Below are 23,306 nucleotides of genomic sequence, written 5' to 3'. Positions count from 1 at the left end.
CTTCGCTGAATCGATGAACCAATGATCGCTGAATTATAAGATTATCAGTTAACTCATTAACTGAATTATCAGTTTTCTCCAACTAAACTCTTTTTCTCAAATTATCGTAAACCAACGTTACCAATACTTGAATTTGGAAGCGAATGTGGGCTAGAACTAACAAAGGTACCGGTTTAAGGTGCAGATATACAGAGAATCCCTCTCATAGCGACCAACACGGTTTTATATCCCTTCTTTGCCGATTAGTAAATAATTCTCGATCTAAACGGCTACAGGACCCGAAGAAGTTGAATAAAATACTCTAAAGCGTGTTAACTGTAGACAAATGAAGAAATTTCACAATAGAATTTTGTATCATGAAATTTATTATAGTTAAACCACAACGTTTCAGCTGTTGTCTGACAGCCATCTTACTAAAAGCCCTTATCACTAGAATGTCTACATTCCCCCTGATGATGGCTGTTAGTCTACAGTCAAAACGTTGCGGTTTCACCTTAACAAATTTTATCATATTTAAAATTTTATTACGGGATTTCTTCATTCATGACCCCAGGGACGATCACCAAAGGCCGTTACCGTAATCCAAATGAAATCTTGAATACCATACAGTTTCTTCTATTAAATTCGATCAAATATGGGCACAATTTAGATGATTTCTTTAGAATGTTAAAAATCCACATGGGTATAGCATATTTTGTTTGAAAAAAATCAATGATTTCGCAAAATTAGAATTCAGGGAAATTCAAACACTCCAAAATGAACATCTTAATTTAAGATGCAAAGACATCCAGGCCCCCGTTGAAGATAAACCACCATTTCAATAATGAGAGGTTAACCTGAATTTTTGCGCTTTTAATCTAAGAATTTAAATCAAAAAGAAATGCAGACCTATGCTTGAAAATAGCTGCATTTGTTCAAATTGAATTCTTTATTCAATTACATCGCCATGAAAAGAAGGAAATTTTGATTTATCTTAAAACTACATAACTATTGACAATTTGTAAACAAATTTAAATCCAATTGAGAGTTGGGAATCGCTCATTACATTTCACATCCTGAAAGATAGTATCTACAATATCTTCAGATCTCAACTGAGTCACTCTTTAATAGAACTATACCCCAAACTATAGCGTGAGTAGAGTTTCTCAGTATGTTTATATTGTCACGTATCACTGCAAATCTGAAGCATATGTTGCTACAGTGTATTTATAACAGGGAATCTGGCAAGCGATCTCAAAATGGTCACTTTTCAATAGTTGACTTTTAGAAACGATGTGTTTTGAGAGTAGCTGCTATGGTAGGAGTTACTATCACAAAGTCACTGTTAACAGGCGGGTGGTTTTACAGTCACCTCTACTGCTAGTGTGCACTATCGAAACCAGATGTTTCAAAATGGTCACTTTTCAATAGTAGACTCTTCGAAACAGCCACTATAGAAAACCAACCGAATTGAAAGGAATACTATTCCAGAGTGACTGTTTTGAAATGTATACTACTGGAAAAGTAGCTGATATCGTTAATTGCTTATTGTTCTCAAGTGGCTACTAAGTAAAAGTAGACGTTTGGGCTCAAAAGTGAGATAGACATGTTCTTGGATTCAGCCTTTCACTTGCGCACCTAAAATACAAATTAAATAAGTTCTAATAGATTGATTTATTCTTTGTATTCCAGCTTTAGTAAAAACTTCACTATTTTCTAAAATGAAATTAACCCAACCATTATTGTTTTGTTGTTGTATATTATTATAATATTTTGGTAATTCATTCCAATTTAGTGTTCTTATATCTGAATTTGTCATTATTTTTCCAAATTCTTTAGTATATAATATTCCTAATCCACCCATTGTTCCAATTTTTGCTCTAAAATCTTTATTTGAATTAATATTAAATTCATTACATATTTTATAAAACTTAGAAGAATTAATATTATTATTCAATTCTTTAAAATATTTTGAACCTGGTAAAGGACATTCTAATTCATCTAATATTAATTTTATTTGAAAATATGTATGAAATCTAAAAAGTGATAACATCAATGGTAAACTTGGTTTGTTTAAATGACCATTCCAACTAATTCCACATCCTGTTGTTGCGCCATAAACAGCAAAATTTAATTGGTTCTGCCAATACTTCATATTAGATTTTAATAACCATTGTATACACATGAAATATATTTTCCATCTTTACATGAAAATTATTACTTTCAGTAACATAAATATATAAATCAATTAATGAATTTAAAACTTCATTTCTATATGTAATATCTTTATTAAAATCTATTGCAGGAATATTATATTTAGTTGATTTATTATATTGGAAAGCTTTTGGAAAACTATCTGCCATTTATATAATTAAAAAATTAATAATTTATTAATTCTTTTAATAATTTATCTTGTTCTTCAACTGTTATATGACCATTTAAACTTATAATGTAATCTAGTGTATTTTTTAATTTATTAATTTCTTTTATATTAGTTTTAATTTTTTCTTTATTACTTTTTATATTTAATTTTGAACTTATACCAGTTAAAACACTTGAACTTAATCCTAATACACCAATTGATATAGCTAAAGGTGTTAATGGACTGAATATTGCTAGAAATGTTATTACAGAACTAATTGTAACCGAACCACTAATAATCAAATAATATATAATTTTACTTTTTAAATATTTTTTCTTTTTAACTTTTAAATCATTTTCGAATTCTAATATTTGTTTTTCGAAATATATTTTTAATTTAGTTTTATTTATATCATGAGGAATAATATCAATACTATCAACTTTATCTTCCATTTATTTAGAAAAAAAATTACTAATTAGTAAATTTATATGCTACAAATATAACAACAACTGTTCCACCTAAAATCCACATTATTTCATATTTCTGTTGTTCTTTACTCGGGGTATAATAATCTGATAATTTAGGTTTATGTAGATGTAATTTTTCTTTATTGCTTACTGCGTTATATAAACTCATTGCATCATCAACTGATTGAAAATCTCTATGTGAAATCTTCTGATCATATAATTCCTTGTTAATATAATCCATATAGTTTTGCCTCTTTTCTCTGTATTCTTCTGCTGCTTTATTGTATTTCTCTAATGCTAAGTTATGTCTTTCTTGTTCTGTTAATGAACCATTTTTATCAATATGTTTAAATAAATAACCACCACCAGTAAATGCTAAAGCGTTTACAATTGCCGATCCTATAATCGTTATAACTGCAGAAGCCATTTATTTAGTAAAATAATTATGCATTTATATGGGAGGAATATATTTTTGTTTTTCCAAATAATCAATAGTTAAATTAGATAAAGTAACTGCTAATGTTAATTTTAAGATATCATTGATATCAAATCTATCAACATTAACACTTCCCATTTTAAATCCTTTTTTTAATACCATTGAATAACCAACAGTTCCAACTGATAGTAAGGCATCATTATATCATCCAGTTATTATCCACTTATTATCACTCATTTATTAATCAAAAAAATTACTATCTTCAAAATATTTAGTTATCTTATATATGATTAATTCAACATTTATTTCATTACTAGTTTTATTTGTATATATTTCAATTATTATTTTTTTAATATCATCGATGATAAAATCTTCATCTAATTCATAAAATCTTAAAGATTCTCTAATTAAATTAGTTATCTTTTCTACATTAAAAGTTTCTTTATCTATTGTTTTTTCATACTTAAATGTTGTTTCATTAGAAAATGCAATATTTTTGATTTGTGTAATTACATCATTAATGTTAAATTTCATTTCTTTCTCACGTTTAAAATCAAATCCAAAACATATACTCGGTCCAACAGTTATATTCATTTATATAATGAAAAAATTACTCTCTAAATCTTATAACTAATTCATATATCACAGGAAAATTATTCAAATCAATTAAATAACCATTATGATTTCTAATTTCTAATTTAAGATTATTGAAATGTGGAATGCAAGGTTTAAAATCACATTCAGCTAAATTATAATTTATTTGCGTTCCAAATTGTTTAACATTCTTCAATGGTAAAATGTTTAGTAAACCAGAATTACAAGTTATATCTTTAGTTGCTTCGAATGTTTTTGTAGGATCAATTAAATTACAATACATATAAAAATGTGTAAAATGTATTATATTTGAATTACCGTCTACGTTTCCTGTAACAGTTTGTGGTTTAATTCCTAACAGTTTAGCTAAAGGTTTCCTTACCATAAATGCATGTTTGCTTTCATCATCTAAATTTATATTAATTTTATCAGAACTATCACTTTTTATAAATCTAATTGAAAATTTATCTTCACTTTCAAGTTTTAATCGTGCTTTCTGATTAATTTCTTGGGCTAATGTTTCTAAATTATATAATCTTGGTTTTAACATTAGATAAAACCATTTATTTTTATTTCTCATATGAATTGCAAAACCTCTTTGTTCGAAAGTTTTATCCGATATATTATAAAAAGAATTACATAAACTTATATTTACTAATTTTGAATCAACACAATTCTTAAATTCTCTATCTAATTGAACTAGTAAATTATGTGATTTATTATTTGTAAGTTTTCTAGAATCAACAAATATATTGTATTCTATTAATTCTACCATTATTTATAACATAAACAAATTACCGCTCATCACTAGAAATTAATTCTAATAAAATTTTTCCTTAATAAATGGATGAGAAGATAGCATGTGAAATTTGTGGTGAACTTCTAAGAAAAAGTAATATGGCTAGACATATGAAAAAACATGATGAAAATTATAAACCCCCTAAACTAAACTGCCCAAAATGTAATAAATTATTCTCAAGAAATTATGTTAAAAAACATTCAGAGAAGTGTAAAATTAATGGCGCAACGGCTAATGTTGATAGTAATGAAAGTAATAGTAATTCTGTTTAAGTTGAACCTGAAATTATTTGGAAAAGACCTTTCTTATTCTATGATAAGGATAGTATAAAAGATCATTTCTGTGAGCCTTGTCGAATAAAATATAGCCCCGAGAATATAGAAGATTGGGAGAATCATCAATTCCGTAAAGTACATATAGATAAAATTTCTAATAAATTTGAAACTGAATTCAATGAAAGAAAAAATAATATATTAGAAAAAATAAAATATGAGAAAACGTAACCAGATAATAAAGAAACAGTTGAAAAGTTAGAAAAACAATATAATGAATTAACAAGAAAAACATATTATTGTAAATATTGTAAATTGATTATTACAACAAGTAATTCAAATCTACATAAAAGAACAATAAAACATAAAGAAAACGTAAGAAAATACCAAGAGCTTAATGAAGATCTATTACCAATAAATTATAAACGAAAATGTCCACAATGTAGTTATGCGACCTTAAGACAAGAAGGTACTGTGTTATTTTGTAATGAATGTGGATCTAGGTATCTAGATATCTAGATGAAATTTTTAAAATATTTTCTATAGAAGATCATACACCAGAATATATGCAATGGCTTGAAAAAATGAAAATAATAGAAAATAAAAATGGTGAAATAACTAAAAAAGATATTATAAAAACAATTATTCCATCAACATTTAACACAAAACAAAAGAAAATGTATTTATATTTATTATTTAACGATTATTATGAAAAACCTAAATTAACAGAAAAAGATATGGAAAATGTAAAAAAAATATTCAAACAAATATTAATGTATCATTTGGAAAATAGAATAACAGATTCAATTAATTATGAATTCTTTTTAAATAAGATTGTAAATTATTTGAACATCGATATTATAATTCCATTTTACGAATTAACAAACAATAAGAAACAAAGAGAGCGAGATGAAATGTGGTACAAGATAGAACTTTATTTAAATGAGAAAAATAAAATGGAAGAACCTAAACAAATTATACAAGAACAATTAAATGAAAATGAAGAAGCCAGTAGTGATTTCGAGTATGATGATATTGATTTTATGTTTTAATAACCATAAGGTAATGTTTTTATACCATCATCTAAAATATGCCTTTTATCATCAAATGGATTCAAACTAGTTTTTTCAACTTCATTAATGTACATCTCGTGATCTTCTGATCTTAAACAATTCATTTTATGTTTCATTAAAATTGATTTATATAAACACTTTATATAATCTTGAAATGTTTATCAACCACATGTTTTGTTATTCCTTTTAACTTTTTAGCTTCATGATCTTTTGTTCTATGACTATACATTTTACTTCTTATCCCAACAAATTCAATCATTTCATCACCCCCTAATTCATCTTTAAATTTACCAGGAATCTTTTTATTATCATTGCTAAATAGTTCATGATCTTTGGGATAATTGCTAAAATCAAAATGATGTTTTAATGTTTTTAAATCTTTTGTTATGTCATTTGTCTTGATTTTTAGTATGTAGGCGTCGGTATTTTTTTGGATTAATGGGAACCCAGAATTGAATGTTCCATCATCTGTTGATAAATCATAAACATAGTCAGTTGGGTTATATATTTCAAATAAATCTTAAACTTCTTCTGTTAACTCATTTTCTACATGGCTTAAATTAAAGCAATTTGGTTTAGATTTAATCAATCCAATATTCATATTAAATCCTAATGAACTGCATAATATATTCAATCCTGATATAGCAACTTTTCCTTTTTGAGCTAAAGATATTGTTTTGCGGTTTTTGAAACTTTTTGAACCATCTGCAGCATAGAATCCAATGAAGAACCATTTTCTTAAATTATTTTTTGCATTTAATACATAATCTGGAACTATCTTTTCTTTTGTTGAAGTATTACTTTTAACTATTGCATGAATATAGAATTCATCATTATATTTTATAGCAAAATCTTTAGGATTATTTACAAGTATTCTATAAACTGCTGTTGATTTCATAACATCCATGATTTTAAATGTTTTATTTGGATAAACTTCTTCACAGAATTTCTTTATTCTTTCTAATAATTTCAAATCTTGATTGCATAAATACCAGCAATGTTGAGTGCGATTAACATAATTATACACACCTGCTGAACCATCTCCCATGAAAAATCCTTTGATAAAATATTCTTTTTCTTCTAATGTTTCGGGTTCTATATTATAAATATTATCAATTATTTCATCAAATGACATATGATTCATTCTTTGGAAAAATCTTTTATGTAATAATTCATCTCCAATTTTTATATCAGTTGGTTTTATTTCATCGCCATTTCGTTTAATTAAACTATGATCTTCTGTAACATCTACAAATCCTAATTTAGTTCTAACTCTATAGATTTTCTTATTTGTTTTATGTCTAATAATATTCTTTAATTTTTTCCATCCATTTCTTGTCCAAACATCCATTAATCCATTTATTTGTATTAATTCTTTTTCACCATGTGAAATATAACATTCATTTTGTTGTGGAATTATTTCTGAAATTCTTCTTATCAATATTTTATCATTACATTTTAATAATATTGGGGTGTCAGCTGTAACAGAATCAAAATATAATATTTTGATTTGCTTTTCCCCAAAAAGTGGTTGTAAAACATTATAATAAAAATCATACATTAATAATTTTGATACTTCTAAAACAGTTGAACCAATGAATATAGGTTTATTAAATTTCGTTGACGTTCTTTTTAATTTAACTGCTGTTAAATAATCTTCAAATCTTTTATTTCCCAAATGTCTAGGACTTGATTGTAAATGTCTTAATCGTTCAGAATTATTTACTAATTCAATATCATTTCTATTTCTAATATTTTCACATGTTTTACCATAAAAACTATTGTTCATTACTTTAAAAAAATCTTTTTCGAAATCTGTTTTTGATATGGTTCTCTGTTGAGTATTGAAATCTATATATTTTTCTAACCACTTCGATTGATTAAATTCAATATATCTATGTACTTTCTTTAATTTCATTCCTTGTTTTAGATAAAATTTTAACATTCTATAATGAACAATATAATTGTGTTTATTATTTTGAGTAAGTATTAATTTTTCTGTAAAAACATGATCTTTCGGTTTTATTTTCTTCTGGTATTCACTTAAATAACTATCATCTACAGTTAAATGTTCTGGGCAGTAAGGTAAGTTTCTTGTTTTAAACTTTATATTTTCAGGATATTCTAAATCAACTACAAAGAAATAACCAATTGGTGCTTCATCTTCCAAACTCATAATTGCGCTTTCCCAATTAGTTTTATCATCACTTTCAACTTCTGTTAATATAAAATTTTCGTATGGTTGAGGTTGCATCATTGCCCAACCATATAAATTATTGGCGTCAATATATAATAATTTATATTCATCATTTGCTTTAAAATATCTATCTTCCATAACACCACTAATTCCACCTCTAATTGATTTTTCAAATAATAAAACCATATCTGGTTCTTTTAATAAATCTAATTCTACATTTGTATATTTTAAACCACATTGCCAGGTTAAACCAGGACTAGAGTAGCAATAACAAGGATCAACATTAAAATGATTCAAATTAACTTCTCTAAATTTTTCAAATATGTCAGCCAATATCATAACATCTGATTTTAAATATAAATCAACTAATTCGCCATGATTTTTCATATTAAAATGGTTCCAAATATTTAATGTTCTATTAAAAACTTCGTCTTTCACATACTCCTCTTTTAATTGATCATAAAATTGATCTTTTAATAATTCTGTTACATTAAAATCATTGTGTGTTTTATAAAATGAATAAGGAATTGCGCCTTTATATCTCAATAATCTAAAATCTTGTTCATTTGGATAATAATATCGAGTTATAACAAAATCATTATCAACTAAACTTTTTGATAAATTATCTAATGAACTTGCTAGAAATCTATAAGAATCTAAAAATCTAATGCAACCAAATTGAAATGAAATATAATTTTCAGATGTTTTAGCTAATAGTTTAAAATCATATTTTCTTACATTTGCTTCATTCATAGCATTATATTCTTCTATTTCTTGATTAATTGCGCCCAATTTTCCCGATAATTGTTTTATAAATAGATGGGTATCATAGCCTGATAAATTATGAAATAATATTGGAACGAAATTTACTTTGTTAGCTTGTAAATTACAATCTTCATGCGCGGCGCCTCTAAACTTTCCATTCAAATGATCATGATCTCTAACTCTTTTATCAAATGAATAAAAATGTTTTTCACAATAACAACAATGAGTTGCATAATTAAAATCAATTTCATCTTCTTTTGTCATAACTATTCTTTTATTTTTGTTTAATAATTTTGCAAAATCACTTTCTTATTCAATCAATTTATCACAAAAATCATTAACTACATTTTCATCTCTAAAAGAAATATATTGACTTTCATATAATTCAGGATAATTTGATTTTATATAAATTCCATAAGCAGCAGCTCTTTGATGAACTTTTTTAATTGTATTTATAATTGGTGAGTCTTGTATTGTGTCTTCATTTAATTCATTTCCTTTATCCATTGATTTTAATAATTGCTTTTTGTTATATATTTCTTTTCTATCTTGATCAGTTAATTCTTTATTCATCGATTCAAAATCCCCATAAATTACAAATGGAACAATATTCTTAAATTTATGATTAGTAAATTTCAATTTATAATCTTTTTCTGTTGGCATTATTAATTTACAAAAATCTTTATTATCACATAATTCTTTATGTTTTAATAATGTATTCTCAGTCATAAATTTAGATAAACATTTTCTACCTAGATAAATTTTACGATGATGATCACTTTCTGTTCTAAAGAATAAATCAATTTGTTTTAACCACATATAATGTTAATTTTTATCTTTTTTATAATATAACAAATCTATAGCATTTTCATCATCATAATATTCTGTTAAATATAAAGCTTCCAATGTATAATCTTTAATATTTTCAACTTTTGTCTTTGGTAATTGCATTAATTCGAATACATTTATTTTTAAATTATTAATTTTTTCTATTTTGGGTATCATTTTTATAGTTACTGGATATTGATCAATTTTATATAATGTTTCATATTTCCGATAATCTGTTATTCTACAAACATTTTCCTGTGTTGGATGTAAGCAACTAATAGTTGACCATAGAAAACATTTATTATCTTCATTTTGAATATTTATTATTGCTTTTGTTGTAAATGGTAATTTAATATAAGATGATGCTTTAATATCCTTTTCTGTTGTAAAGTTTGAATCATTTTTAAACATTTTATTACTTTTTGATGTTTTATTTCTTTTTGTATTATAAACATTTAAATCTAAATATATAATTTCATTCAATGTTAAGCCAGAACCCTCAAAATACCTTTCTTCAATATGACGTTTAAATTCATTAAATATTCTTTCTAACTTCTCTTTTATTTGTGTTTTTGAAATTATTTCTTCAGAGTGTGTTTGAATATTATAATTCATTTTTTCTTCTGACTTTATTAAACTTACTTTCCCAGAGATACTAATTTTTGGATATTCAACATCTGTTATCAAATCTAGTATTTTTTCTATTATTTCATTAAATTTACTATAATCTTCTATTTTTGTACCTTTAAAAAATCTAAATATAATAGCTGCAGGACCAATTTTACTATGTATGTTTCTAAAATTTCAATTGTATCTTTTATTTCTAGTGAATCAATATAATTTCTAACATTTTCCATGTAAGGTTTATTTGAAATGGATTTAGTTTTTGAAGTTGATTTTTTTACTTGTTGAGGTTTATCATCAAAATATTCTGATCCTAAAACATTTTTATTTAAATTTTTATAATGTTTTTGTGATTCGAGATGTCTATTATAATTCCTTTTTACTATAAATTCATTACAAACTTCACATTTTATTTCATCCACATTCATATTTTCTAATCTTTCTTTTCTTTCATTGGAATTTTCTGGAGTTTCAAAATCTATTACATTTTTTATATGATTTGCAGTTTTTTCGTGTCGTGTTTTATGAGATGTATCGATGTATTTTTTACAATATTGGCAATAATATTGATTTTTATTAACATTATTGTTTTCTGGTTGGTGTTCATTCTCCCCCATTTATTAGGGAAAAAAATTACTTGTGGTGATGAGTGGTGTTTCGCCCTCTCGCCCTCTGATCTGAAACCCACATCTTCCAATTACTCCTGAACAAAATAATCTGCAATCAGAAATTTTATCATATTCATACTCATGAAGTGGTTTCAAATTAATTTGAGCCAAAATTTGATGTAATGTGGCCCACAGTTCAAAATAAAAAAATCTTATTTTATACAGTTTATACAGTTTAATGTCTTTTTTTCAAAGGTTTTGAAACTTAAGTCATTGAATTGCTGGTGGAGATTAAAACTGAACAAAAGCGCCAGGCTAAGGCAATTCAAAAATTGATAAACCAAGTGAATAATGAAAGCGTGTGTCAGAAAGCCGATTTGCCGGAAAATATTGCAATTCCTCTAAGGAACAGAGCTGAACTAGTTGATTTAGAGCGTAAAATGAGCACAGAGTATTCGGCAAAAAATGGTAAGAAAACAATCTTCCTCAGAGCTGCCAACTTTTCCTGATTTTCAGTATTTTGTTACTATTTTATAACGAGAAATACTGATTTGATTTGTTTAATGCATACAGAAATATGAAAGATGTACTGAAGGTCTTACTGTTGATTACTGATTATTTTAAACAGAAATATGAAAGATGTTACTGAAGGTCTTACTGTTGATTACTGATTAATTTGAACATTTTCTTTCATATTTCAATGAAATGTTACTGAAAAAAAAATCAATTTGATACTGATAGCACTGTTCAGATTAGAATTGTATTATTTCATGCTAGGTTTGATTTTTAATGAATTATGGATGGTATCAATGAAAAGTTTTCTATATCTAAAAACTTGTACTTGTTGTTGTACTCTGTTGTTTATCCCCATTCCTCTTAAACTCTTTTGTTTTATAGGTTTGATGTCTCTCCATTTACGGGTCCGGAGCCTCAGTGAAAGAATCGATGAAGCAGATTCTTTTGGAACTTATTACGGACGATTTTCATCATTGATTCACATCATTATGAATAAAGTTATTTTGAATTAGATTCATGTACGTCTGAATAAAGTGATGTTGAATTTGATACACAACCGGAAGTGAAAGGCCGATGGACGCGGCGAGGAGGTAAGTCCTGGTTTTGGATGTTCATAATCAAATACGCTCATCACTTCGCTAAAAATGGCGTGCTGGGTGATTTTAATGAGGGATTCGAATGAATACGCTCAATTGTTAGAAATATGTTTGTCGCGAGGATTTGACATCGATGAAGTTGTCTTAGTATTTTTGGGATTTGATTTTATGTATTTGGGGAATATCTGGATATCTTAGTAACATGCATTTTACGAAATTATGATTTTGTGTCGGTCAATAGTAGCAATCATTGGTTTTTCTGAAATCAACTCGCTCCTGCACTCTAGTCTTCTTAATCGAAGAATTAGAATCAAATAGAATATTAATCCTCTAGAAGCAGCCGGTCTAGCCTGTAGTATTGGTAAGCAAATTATTATTATAGTAGCGATAAGATTATTGTCTAAAAGTAACTCAGCTTGTTCACTGCTCTAATAAGGAAGTAGGCCTATGAGTTTACTCGGCTAAGTGATGACACTATATCTCCTGTCTTAGAGGGCGGGGAATTGTTTTCAATTCGCAGTGGATATTTGTGGAGAGTTTATTTCCGCTATTTTACCGTACATCGTCGCCGATTGGATGATTTACGCCGGGCATTCGACCTAGAAAATTCAATGAAAGTGTGGAGAACAGAGTTAGAGAAAATATAGCGGATAGAGCGAGACTCGAACCCGGGCCAGTAAAGCTCGCTGATAACCAACCAAACGTTTTAACTAGATAGAGTACCTCACCTTACCCTAATCCTATCCCTATGGGTAAAATGGACCGCTGCCTGTGCAACGGTGGGGTTTCTCTGCCTTGAGCCCTCAAACCTCTATCTGTGAACCCATACCCAATAAAATGATTTTATTGTTATAGATAATACTATAATATATAGTAATGTACGGTAAAATAGCAGAAGAAAACACTTTGTCGTATACGCTTAAATATCCACTTCGTATTGACTTAGACGAATGCTGCCTCAATGAAATAATTAGGCCTAGTTTATTTATTGAATGCAATATCATGACAATATCCAATGAGTAAGTAGGGTTGTGTGTCGAGTTAAGTTGCTTTTAGGTTGGTCTTATAACAGCCAATCCATTAACAACCAGTTTGTGGTTGAGTTTCACGATCAGACTTTTTCACGGACCAGTCGGGAACTTTTGTGTCCCTCCGGCTCATCTTTAGTTGTGGGGGTAGGCGTTTATCGATTCATCCTAATGCCGCCGCAAGCCGCAATCGTTGATTGTCGCAATTTTGTTTTCAAAAATTGTACACACATATGGTATCCCTTTCGCCTGTATCCTATCTACATTGGGGACAATTTGATTCAAATTGTAGGCATCAGGGGCTGCCATGAAATATGTCGTTAAAGGATGCAATTCTCGACCAATTTTTCGGCTGACCAGAATTTCTCAGTCCTTTCTATTTTTATTTTAGTGAAAAGACAAATGCGATGAAACGCAGGGTTAGTATTGATTCTTTTTTTAAACCACACCTTTATAGGCCTACTTCATTTTCATGGTATTTTAACTTAGACTTTGTGGTTTTAGCAGCTAGTTGACGTGTCTCCAAAAGAGGAGAATCACAGACATATGGCTGCACTTTCGGAGACACAGTTTACTGCGCATACACCTTTCTTATTGTTTATACTTTGATTTGTAGCGCCATTCCCCGAATGAACAAGCTATCCTATGGACAGAAAGTGATCCGCCTGGATACTAGATTGATAAATTTCCGAGAAAAGGTAAGTTATGCCTAAGAATTTTATATTTGTTACTTCTCACTGAAACTTTCACTATGATTTTCAATCATGTAGAAGGGGTTTAAGGAAGAGATTCTCCAGGCTTCTGGGTATATGAGTTTTCATTGGAAAATATCAGACGGGATATTTTAGGTTGAACCTCTTAAATATTTATCTAAACTCCCTCAGAGCCCCCTGTCATTGCATATGATTCTTTGGCTTGGCTCCTCGACCAAAAAATCTTTGTAACTCGATGAACAGATGTTCAGTTAGTCTTATTAAATGTCTTTTTAGGGCGTGGAGTTAGAACATCAGTCAGGAAGGAGCATCAATCTTTTCTACTCCAGTATCGGGGCGAATTGATTGATGAGAGAGAAAGCTTGGAAAGAGAGAAGAACGATCCTTCGGTCTATCGTTATTGTTTCAAATTCAAGGGTCGTGGTTACTGGTAGGTGTCTAAACTATGTCATGTGTAGGGCCTATGTATTGTATTTACTAATTGTGCTGTTAACTCTTTGAAGCGCCATCTTTTGTATAAAATGTAGTTTATTACATAACAACATCGAATGAAATGAGTAATGGTTGGAGTTAGCAGTTGAAGTGCCATTCTGTTTTTTTTGTGCTTTAAGTATTCAATTTACAGTTTTTTTTAAATGATAGAATGTAATATTTGATTTATGAATACCTAACGTCTTGTCATTTAGTGGGGATGCTCATACAGAAAATGGGTCATATGGACGGTTAATTAACCATGGAATAAAAGGAGAGAGGAACATAAGAGCAAAAGTCTTGCAATAAGGAAATGGGGAACCGGTCATATGTTTCTTCGCAAGTAGAAACATAGAAGCCAATGAGGAGCTGCTGTATGATTATGGATTAGATTCCTATCCCTGGGAAGATAATCAGGTAAGAAATGTAGTGAATTATATAGGTATTCACATCAATTATCGAATTCGTTAAATATTTACAGATTACAACAGTTTTCTACCAGTCTTTTAGATGTCTTATCAGCTTGCTGTATTTTGGACCATCTTTCAGAAGATTTGTAAAAAAAAAAACTAGGCTTTATCACGCATTTAATTGAAGTTACCCAGTGGTTTTTCAGAGTAAATCAGGAGCTGGGACTTTGATATTTGATTTTTAGCAGCAGCGAAGCTGTCGACAGCCCCTGCATGGCTGTATTGCAATGGCTTTGTGCACGAAAATAAAATTCCACCCGCAAAATTTTGCTGCACTGTTTAGACAGCTGAAAGAAATATAATTTCAATCATGCATAATTATCTTAAGCTGTTCCTTTAAATCTTAATTTGGAATATGAAATTGCTTGAAAGACAGGTCTTTGGGCCATAATGTTTGAAGCTACCGTGTCTGGGGCTCTTGTATTCAATTGGAAATGTTTGGCCCAGTGCCCAGTATTATTTATCACTAAATGCTTTAGGGGATTGCAGCGCTATATCTTATATTTAAATGTCCCGTGTTCAAAAGGTAACCAGCAAATGTTTCACAGTTGACGATTACGGACTATAAATTAACAAATCCTTCTTTTAGCACTTTGTACCTTAGTACTGTTACCTAAGTTATTTATATAGAAGCTTCATATTTATACTCGGACCTCATTCCAGGAAAATATTTTTACAGGTAGGCTTAAATTTGGCAGTATAAAAGAAGGCAAATGCTCATCTGTCTTGTTTTAATGTCGATACTTTGCCAGCAACATTTATACTTCTTAGCTGATTACTTTTTTTTAAATGCCACTAAACCAAGACTATGCTCTGTCAGTTTTGATTTGAGAGATAGACAGAAAACTTGCAAGTGGGTGAACTAAGGTGATTATCATTTAAAAAGGTGATTGGTTGTCCTTTGTGTTCTGATGGCTTGTAAGATTTTACTGTAATTTATTGTGACGGAATATGTCGATTATCAAATCAATGTGGTTTCGAGCAGTACACTGGAGGTTCGTTTCGCCGAGTTGAGCATTTCCTACCTCCATGACTTGACTTGCATAATTTTCAGTTGGTTTTTACCATTTGAGCGATCATTTAATGTTTACTTCCACATTTTTTATAGAATATTCATAAAAAAAAGGTAAAGATCATTGCAAACATTTGAAAGCAGTTGACTGTTTCATTGAATTTGTCGAATTTTAACACTTCCATCACATTAAAGGAGTGTATTGTAATGCTTTTTAGAATATAAAATGCATACCAATTGAGTTGGAATTAATCTTTGAATAATCAAATGTAATCATTGAGGTAAAGTGAACTTTGAATGGTTGCATATTTATGCATATAAATTTATGCATCAATGGTTTAAACATCAACTGACATGATTATTTGGGTATTAATATTAGAAATTATTAAGCTTGTTGAAGTTTCTGCCTATAATTTAAGTATGGTGCCCACACATTTCAAAAAGGCAACATTTTTTTAGAATATTTAATTATATTGTAATTACAGCGTACGGTATACATTAAATGACATCTGTCCAAATGTTACTTATTTATTTTTAGTTTTACTGACCCAGTTTCTTTGTTATTTTCTTTTAACATCCTGTCTTCAGTTTGACAATCAAAATGGTTCGATGTCGATATTTTTACTGTTAAAATGCTTCCAGTAATTAAAATTGAGATATTGAATGTCCTCAGTTTGATTGTCAAAACATATCCACTAAAAATCATCCTCAGTTATATTGCCTTAAATTGAAACCAGACTCGTCTTTCTAGAAAACGTCACAACAACATCTGCAGCAGTGATCGAGAAACCTACAGAAAAGCAAGAATTTGTCACAGCATCACCAGCAGCTAGCAATGATGATCGAGAATTCACTACAATAATCGGTGAAGGTCATTATTTTTAAAGTATTTGTATACATGCATGTCCTGGGTTTGACTGTTGACTGTCATAAACGTTCCTCTTATCGAACTTCAAGATTATCAAGTCCTTAGTTTGACCGTTGCTTATCAAAATAGTTTCATGTCCTTATTTTGACTGTCAAAAGGCTTCCACTTGTTTAAACATCAAGATAATGAATGTCCTCAGTTTGATTTTCAAAACATTTCCTCTAAAAATCATCCTCAGCTTAATGTTCTAAAATATATTGCCTTAAATTGAAACCAGACTTGTTGTCTTTCTAGAAAACGTCACAGCAACATCTGCAGCAGTGATCGAGAAACCTTCAGAAAAGCAAGAATTTGTCACAGCATCACCAGCAGCTAGCAATGATGATGGAGAATCCACTACAATTATCGGTGAAGGTCTTTATTTTTTAAGTATTTGTATATATGCATGTCCTGGATTTGACTGTTGACTGTCATAAACGTTCCTCTTATCGAACTTCAAGATTATCAAGTCCTTAGTTTGACCGTTGCTTATCAAAATAGTTTCATGTCCTTATTTTGACTGTCAAAAGGCTTCCACTTGTTTAAACATCAAGATAATGAATGCCCTCAGTTTGATTTTCAAAACATTTCCTCTTAAAATCATCCTCAGTTTAATGTTCTAAAATATATTGCCTTAAATTGAAACCAGACTTGGCTTTCAAGAAAACGTCACAACAACATCTGTAGCAGTGATCGAGAAACCTACAGAAAAGCAAGAATTTGTCACAGCATCACCAGCAGCTAGCAATGATGATCGAGAATCCACTACAATTATCGGTGAAGGTCTTTATTTTTTAAGTATTTGTATACATGCATGTCCTGGGTTTGACTGTTAACTGTCATAAAGGTTACTCTTATCGAACTTCAAGATCATCAAGTCCTTAGTTTGACCGTTGCTTATCAAAATAGTTTCATGTCCTTATTTTGACTGTCAAAAGGCTTCCACTTGTTTAAACATCAAGATAATGAATGTCGTCAGTTTGATTTTCAAAACATTTCCTCTAAAAATCATCCTCAGCTTAATGTTCTAAAATATATTGCCTTAAATTGAAACCAGACTTGTTGTCTTTCTAGAAATGCTTATCAAAATAGTTTCATGTCCTTATTTTGACTGTCAAAAGGCTTCCACTTGTTTAAACATCAAGATAATGAATGTCCTCAGTTTGATTTTCAAAACATTTCCTCTAAAAATCATCCTCAGCTTAATGTTCTAAAATATATTGCCTTAAATTGAAACCAGACTCGTAGTCTTTCTAGAAAACGTCACAGCAACATCTGCAGCAGTGATCGAGAAACCTTCAGAAAAGCAAGAATTTGTCACAGCATCACCAGCAGCTAGCAATGATGATGGAGAATCCACTACAATTATCGGTGAAGGTCTTTATTTTTTAAGTATTTGTATATATGCATGTCCTGGATTTGACTGTTGACTGTCATAAACGTTCCTCTTATCGAACTTCAAGATTATCAAGTCCTTAGTTTGACCGTTGCTTATCAAAATAGATTCATGTCCTTATTTTGACTGTCAAAAGGCTTCCACTTGTTTAAACATCAAGATAATGAATGTCCTCAGTTTGATTTTCAAAACATTTCCTCTTAAAATCATCCTCAGCTTAATGTTCTAAAATATATTGCCTTAAATTGAAACCAGACTTGTCTTTCTAGAAAACGTCATAGCAACATCTGCAGCAGTAATCGAGAAACCTTCAAAAAAACAAGACTTTGTCACAGCATCACCAGCAGCTAGCAATGATGATCTAGAATCCACTACAATTATCGGTGAAGGTCTTTATTTTTTAAGTATTTGTATACATGCATGTCCTAGGTTTAACTGTTGACTGTCATAAACGTTCCTCTTATCGAACTTCAAGATTATCAAGTCCTTAGTTTGACCGTTGCTTATCAAAATAGATTCATGTCCTTATTTTGACTGTCAAAAGGCTTCCACTTGTTTAAACATCAAGATAATGAATGTCCTCAGTTTGATTTTCAAAACATTTCCTCTAAAAATCATCCTCAGCTTAATGTTCTAAAATATATTGCCTTAGATTGAAACCAGACTTGTTGTCTTTCTAGAAAACGTCACAGCAACATCTGCAGCAGTAATCGAAAAACCTCCAGAAAAGCAAGACTTTGTCAAGCAAGACAAGAAGTCGGAAACCATTGATCGTCAAATTTGGAAAAAAGTCTCCGTGCGTTTCGCGAAAACGACCAAAAAGATGCCGGTCAGATGACTGTGATAGTGATTTTCACCAAGTTATTTTTGAAACTATAAATTCTGCTATGCAGTCTTTTAAACTGGATATGGAAAAACAGGCGTCCCATTTCCATGATAAACTGTTGACCACCGTAACAAAATCTCTCGACCAACAAAACAAGTTACTCGACCAACGCTTATACCGATTTGAAGAAAGAATATCGGATTTAGAATCGATAAACCGTGACCTCAACAGTAAAATGGAAATCCTCGAAACTAGTAATTCCTCCCTAAATAAACAAAACAGCGATTTGAATGGCAAAATAACTATCCTCGAGCAGGAAATGAATAATGTAAAACGTAAAACCATCGATCTAGAACAGTATTCACGTCGTGAGAATATCCGGCTGCAAAGATACCCGAAAAGACTGGTGAGAATTGTAAAGAAGAAATCTTAGCAGTGATACAAAAGATCTAGAAATGCCTGAAATTACGATAAACGACATTGATGTCGCACACCGGGTGAACCGACAGGCGAAACCAAAACAATCGGGCGAAGCAGCTCAAGTCCAGGAAGACCCCAGATCAATGATTGTGCGATTCAAATGCCGGGAAACCAAGATTAAAGTCATGGCTAAGAAATCCAAACTCGCCGAAAAAAGCTAGATTATTACATGTGTGATGACATATCACCTGAATAAATCAAACTGAAGAATCGCATGAAATCATCGGATAAATTCAATAAAGTTTGGTTCTACAAAGGCCGTTTATACGGAGAGGACAAATCGTCCGGACTGAACGTCGAGCTAACTTCGCGTTTGTTTGAATCTAGTGTATAAATCTGACTGTGCGTGTAGACAATAGAATCAAAATCGAAATCGTATTGTGAACTTGGATTTTTTCTACCGTTTTTGGTAATCTTATCCTAGAATGGTGTTTTTTCGCGTTTGGAATTAAAAATCGAACTTACTCCTGGCTTGCGGAAATATAATCGGATATAAATTATTTATTCAATTAGCAGTGCGCGAACACTTATAAATTTTAATACCAAATTTTCCAAATCGCTATTTATCGTCATGAGTCTGCTATAAACAAGTGAGTAAATAAGTTGGATCTACTATCTATCCACCATTCATTTATATGTTCTAAAATGATTTAAATAAGCACAAGATGACTTGTAAACAAATCTTCGGTTGGACACATGCCATGCAAGATTATTCATTTACTCTGAGTAGTGAGTATTCCTCATTGAGCCTATCTCGTATTAAGGTATTGAGTATTTCCCATTCACTCTGGTGGCATGAAAAGGTTTCACTCCATTGGACATCCTTGTAGTATTAACTAGTAAATCATTATATATTTTCCCGTATTTTGAAGACACACTCACAATAACAGCCATATACAAGTTGGTGATTACCCATAAGTGTCTATAGTTTATTATGTGTGTGCATTTACTCCTGTCATTTCACGTAGTCATACTTCGTCATAACACTACAATCGTTTATCTGTCCGCTGTAACCTCATCTGTCCGATTATGTGTTTAGGTAATACAAATTTCATGACTGGAAATCATTTCAACAGATGAAAATTTCGATCTTTCCCACGTAATTGACAAAGACTTAAATATTTTCACCAATACCTGCCCATACATTGAAGCGCATGATATGTTTCACTATGAAACCCATGGAAATCTTAACATAATTCATTTAAATATACACAGTATTCTAGCAAAAATAAACGACCTTAAACTCTTATTAGAAACCTGTAAAAAATCAAATTGCGAAATCGACATATTACTCCTGTGTGAAACCTTCATGGATGACCAAAATTCAGATCTATTTACCATTCCCGGTTATAAACTCTACGAGAAACATAGAAAGTCAGGAAAGAGAGGTGGTGTTGCAATTTTTGTTAGTAATAAAAATAACTCCAAAATCAGAGACGACTTAACAATTTTCAAAGAAGGCCATTTTGAATCCTGTATCATTGAAATTTCTAGACCGAATAACAAAAACTTCATAATTGGTGAAATTCATTGAGTTCCAGGTACAAGTGAGCTTGAATTCATAGATGACTATAATTCATTATTGGATAAAATTGAATTAGAAAATAAATTGAAAATTTTAGGAATGGATCAAAATCTAGACCTAATAAAAACCAACTGTCACAGAAATATAGTGGAATTTCTCCATTCAAATTTTGATCATAATCTTCTGCCAACAATAACTAAGCCAACTCGCATAACTCATTCAACAGCTACTCTAATTGACAATATTTATCTATCTCATGAGTTATTGGATTATGAAAGTTTCATCTTGACATCACACTTATCTGATCACCTACCGTGCCTTGTCTCTATTAAACCTAAAAGTCATACCCCTAAAACAATTCCACATCAATATACTTATAGAGATCTATCTGAACAAAAAATTTTTTCATATCAGAAATTCCCTTTTGAGAAAGGACTGGAACCAAATTAATAATCTAAGTAGCGAAGAGGGATACAATCATATCATTGAAAACATTAAAACTGTATTAGATGACATTTCCCCCTGTTTATCAAACACCTATAAAAAAAACTGTTATCATTGAGCCATGGATGACAACAGGCTTATGTAAAGCTACCAGAAAGAAAGAGATAGAATCTATAGAAAAGTCATTGGCTTAAATAAAACCGATCCTCGTTACATCGCGTATTTAAATTATCGTAATAATCTGAACTACATCAAACCTCGAGCTAAAAAGGCATATTACACCAAAAGAATTCTAACATAAAAAGATAATGCCAAATAACTTTGGAGCTTCTTCAAAATAATCATTGGGAAACAAAATGATAAAACCAGTATTACTTCCGATTCATTTACTGAGTGGGAGGGTTATCAATGAACCACTTGAAATAAGCAATTCATTCAATGATTTTTTTAATACGGTGGGTAAATCGTACGCCTCAAAAATCCCCATTTCAAATAAATCTTTTGACAAATATCTTCGAAACCGTAATGGATCTTCTATTTTTCTCTTCCCCACAGATCCTAACGAGGTATTAAAAGTTATTCACGATCTCCCAAGTAAATCCAGCTGTGGACACGATGATTTTAACAATATTTTGATCAGGTCATTGGCCATGAAATAGCTGAACCACTTACTGTAGTATTCAATAAGTCAATGGCTGAAGGTCACTTCCCTACCAGCATGAAAATTGCCAAAGTTATTCCTATATACAAAAATAGAAGTAAGGACGATATGAATAATTACAGACCTATTTCTCTTTTGCCAGTTTTATCAAAAGTTCTTGAAAGAATAGTACACAAACGGCTATATACATCATTAAAAGATTTAGTTTATTTTATCCAAGTCAATACGGATTTAGAGAAAATCAATCAACCTGCGATGCCCTATCAGAATTCTTGAGTCATGCCATAGACAGCATTGATTCTAAACAATTTATGTTAAGTATATATTTAGATCTTTCGAAAGCATTCGATTCACTTGACATTGACATTCTTTTATCTAAACTATCAAGCTTGGAATTCGGGGAACAGCCCTAAAATGGTTCACAAGTTACCTGAAAAATCGAAAAATGTTTGTTGAATTTAGAAATTCTAAGTCTCGTATTAAAAATGTCGACTATGGAATACCACAGGGCTCAATTTTAGGGCCACTGCTTTTTATTATTTATACAAATGATTTGTCGGGGTCCCTCAAGTATTGTAAATCTATTCTTTTTGCAGATGACAGTACACTAGTAGCAAGTGGAAAAAACTTGAGATTACTTGTGCAAAATGTCAAATCTGACTTAATTTCTATTATTGACTGGTTTAAAGCAAATAAATTAACCCTGAATATCAGCAAAACAGCATATATGCTATTTAAACCACGTTCGTTTAAAGTAAATTTCGACGATATTGAACTAAAATTTGGAAATGACACATTAAAGATGGTGACTAGCTTTACTTTACTAGGACCTAATATTGACGAGAACTTAACTTTTGAAGAGCATGTCCGAAGTATAATTTCAAAAAATCAACAAAAACCTGTATTTAATTAGATGTATACAAGAAAATTAACTTTAATAAATTATTTGACGCCTGCGAAAAAATGTAGAATTTCTGGGAGAAGCTAATGAGGAATTGCAAATTTGAAATCGAAGTTTTAAGAAATTTGGGGAATTATGAGATTTGGCGATTGGGTAGATGATACAGTCTTCAACTGGACTTATTTTTTAAAAATTGTCTACTTGTGACCGACTTCGATTCACTTTTGCCTCTAAGCTGGTCTGCAACTTCATTGTCTCCATGGTTGAAGAAAGAGTTCTTTGGATGTTTGCTTCATCATGACGTTGAGCATATCGTGTAGCCAGCCGGCCCGGTCCTGGGGCCCGGTTTGGCTGTC

This window comes from Tubulanus polymorphus, chromosome 4, assembly GCF_964204645.1.
Source record: "Tubulanus polymorphus chromosome 4, tnTubPoly1.2, whole genome shotgun sequence".
Taxonomy (NCBI): domain Eukaryota; kingdom Metazoa; phylum Nemertea; class Palaeonemertea; order Tubulaniformes; family Tubulanidae; genus Tubulanus; species Tubulanus polymorphus.
This window is presented reverse-complemented; position numbering follows the sequence as displayed.